The sequence below is a fragment of the Macrobrachium rosenbergii genome, chromosome 49, assembly GCF_040412425.1.
Source record: "Macrobrachium rosenbergii isolate ZJJX-2024 chromosome 49, ASM4041242v1, whole genome shotgun sequence".
NCBI classification, from domain to species: Eukaryota; Metazoa; Arthropoda; class Malacostraca; order Decapoda; family Palaemonidae; genus Macrobrachium; species Macrobrachium rosenbergii.
The window spans coordinates 17511561-17515364 of NC_089789.1; positions in this window are offsets into that span (position 1 = coordinate 17511561).

Below are 3804 nucleotides of genomic sequence, written 5' to 3' on the forward strand. Positions count from 1 at the left end.
CAGGAAGTTAAAGGAATGGAAACTTGTAAGAATAGAATTTTAGAAAGGGAAAACTGACGTATGAGACATTGTTGGTAAGTCAAATTTACGATGCACAATCTAACAATCAAAGTGTACATTTTGTGGAATGCCAGTGCAGGAAATTCTCTTCCTTCCTCTGTATTCGTCAATGATCTAACGGGCTTTTCTTTAACTGAGGGACTTTTAATCAAGGAAAGAAATTCATCAAAAATAAACTTTTCCGAGGTGGCCGAGATTAATTTGGGTAACCATGAAGTTCTCAGTTACTATAACTAAAACGAAATCATGGCAGTGCATACTGGGTACCATGGTGACTTACGTATACGAAAACCAGATTTTACAAATAGAATCTCATTGCGTCTTTGCCCTTTGATGTTGGAACGTTAGGTAAATATGTCTAATCAGTCATCAACATCCTCTTCAGCAGCATTTTTTCTGAAGTGGGGCGGGAAGTGGGAGAGGGAGGGCCTGGGGGTAGCTTTTTAACCACTTTTTAAGTTTATGGTGGTTGAATATCTTCCTTTTCTTTAACCACATTCCTCTTCTCTTTTTTTTTTTCTATTTCTGATACCAGCAGCTGCATACAACATTTACACTGTGAAAGTTCATAATCCTTGAAATGCAAAATAGGAGACAACTTTTTTTCCGGAACTACAGGGCCCTGGAGTTCCCTCATAGTAACTGCAAGAATGAAGGCTGAAAATTGGGGCAAGGCAGAGTTAAATAAAACTGGACAAATGGGAAGGCAGAGATTAAAGAGAACAATTGAAAATTATACCGATGAAAAATAACTCATCAATAAATAAAAATAAATAAATAAATAAAAATATATAAATAAATAAAAATAAATAAAAGAATAAATATAAATAAATGCATAAAATAAATAAATAAATAAAAATAAATAAATAAATAAAAATAAATAAATGAATAAAAATAAATAAATACTAAAAGCCACCACTTCCTTCTGAACTTCATTCTTCTCATCTCCTTTCCTCCCTTTGTTTACACCGTCAGGTCGTAGGTCATATGAAGGGCGTTAGGCTAACTGCTCAGGCATCCAGCAACAGATAAGTTCCAGACAATAAGAGGCAGCTTAACTACACCTCCCCATAAAACTATGCTTTTACACGTTTTTAATGAACGTTTCATAACCCTTGCTGGACTGTAAATGAATTTTCTATATTTCAGTTCATATATTTCTATATATAAGAACTGGAAAGTAACCTCATTTGATTCATGGTATTGCCTCTTACTGTGAAAATAATTCTCGGGAATTTTACAGAACTTTTATCCGTAGCTAATTACCTACTGATGTAGTTTTTTGTCTTTTATTACCGACATTTAATCACAGTTATTTGCATTTGAAACGTTTTATTGGAAAACTAATTACAAAACTATTTGTAAAGTTCGCAATTAGTTTCCATGGACCAAAATATTCTCTTTTGAAATAAAATGATTTATAGGTCTATTATAAAAGTTTGTTTCTTCATAGTGGCAGATTGCGAAATAATGTTCGTAAATTCGATTGCAAACCATAACTAATCTTCGTTCATATGAAGAGGGTGTCCTCCGTATATACGATTATATAAAAATATGGATCATCTTTATGTTTCTAGGCATAGCTTTTTTATAAGCACAATTTTGTTGTGCGGGAGTTAACATGCTTCCAAATTTATATCTAGGTAGACTTAAAGATTATTTCTGCTAGATTTTCTCAAGAATGATGCGACAAATCCATTTTTTTTCTATGTCTATAGATAATGAATTATAAAAAAAAAGTTAAAAAATGACCCCGAAGTTCCTTCGGCGCAATCATGTTTTCTGTACAGCGTATAATGCTGTGTAAATCTCTCAGCCGCGGCCCATGAAACTTTTAGTCATGGACCGCTGGTGGCCTGTGTTGTGGTAACTATAGCGTGTCCAGACGCACGATCATGGCTAACTTTATCTTTAAAAAAAATGAAAATTACTGAGGCTAGAGAGCTGCAATTTGGTATGTTTGATGACTGGAGGGTGGATGATCAACATAACAATTTGCGGCCCTCTAGCCTCCGTAGTTTTTAAGATCTGAGGGCGGACGGACAGACAAATAGCCATCTCAATAGTTTTCTTCTACAGAAAACTAAAAGTAACAAAAGAATTTCTTCTTTGGGGTTATGACTTTCTTAAGAATAGTGGAGACGATTTTTCGATGGTCTTCTCTTCCCAAGACAAAGTGCTCTCCTCATATTTTCTCTAACCTCTCATTTTTTTTGTCAGTGCAAATTATGCAGCTTTAAATGGAGTACACAGAGCTTTATAAAAGACAACATGACAATGAAGCTAGATTTGAGTCTTGGCAACATCACAGCTTTTATTCGTTTGGTGTTGAGCACACGCTTCCATTGCAGAATTTCTATACATACTTTGAGTAGAACAGATAATTTATATCATCACCACAAAATTATTCTGGAAATCATTGATATTCACTGTTTGCTATTGTAAAAAGTTTACAACATCAACATATAAAACCTAACTGAAACTATTCTTATTAACATTGTTATAGTAAAACTTACCTCACTCCTGTTGTGAGAAGTTTCCTTGACCTTTTTTGATTTCCAAGAAAACACTGAAGGGCCAAGAACCTCGAAAAGATGACTTCCTTCAGGGCAGTAATGAGTATCGAGTACTCTTCATAACTTCGTTCATCTTTCTGTGTTCGTCTGTGCGAGTTTTGGGAAACCTGCAGACACATAAAAGCTAGGTTATTCACCAAAAAAAGAAAGCAGCTTAAGACGTGTAATATAATAAAGGGTCAAAATTAAAAATGGTTAACTGGAACCATTGTCAAAACCAGTAATCCCTCTCTCTCTCTCTCTCTCTCTCTCTCTCTCTCTCTCTCTCTCTCTCTCTCTCTCTCTCTCTCTCTCTCTTAACTGAAATACTTGTTATATCCTTAGTTTGATTAAAAGAAATAAAGTATCCTTTGCCTAAATTACTTATATAAATGGAATATCAACCACGTATCGCATACAGGTAATCTTTGCTCCAAACGTGTAGAATTCAAGGTTTTGAAAATATGTCATTTGAATTATGTCATTAACGGAAGGCAAATAATGTCATCTGATAATGACAACATTTTGGGTGCATTTTTCTCTCAGAATGAGTAACACTGCGAAATCATCTGTGGCAAAATTATCTGCGAGTTCTGCATTCCGAGGGTTGATGAAGGATCGTTGGTTAGTGGTGAATAATGAATTAATAAAAGTGGGAAATACAAACCCATGAATTTGACTACGGATTTCAGTAATACGTTCCGGTGATTAAGCAGTAGAACCCTACCTGAACAGCTTCAGTAAAACTGAATATAAACCAACCCAATTAACTCCAGAAACATCATCCATTTTAAGAATGTACATGGCAATAATTGGCACATAAAGTCAGCCATCTTAAAAAGAGATAAGGCATCATATTACCTCAGTGAGACGAGATATATTAATCTCTCCTCTCTTTTTAAGATGGCTGAGAGTAGGTACAGTTTCACTCACATGATACTCCTCCTGAAAGCAACTTTGGTGTGAATATCAATGGTTCTAAAAAAAAAAGTGGGGGAGGGGTGGCTGCTAGTAGCACGTAGAGGTGATTTGCACCTGGAGAGTGCTCTCAACTTCCCTCGGTATTGAACGTCAAATTTTTCTTGAAGCCAAAACGGTCGGAGGAACCTTCGTAGCTAAATGGGACTTTCGTTCGTATCGTCAACGGGGCAGACGAGTTACGTCCTCAGCAAATGGGGTTTCTGCCACA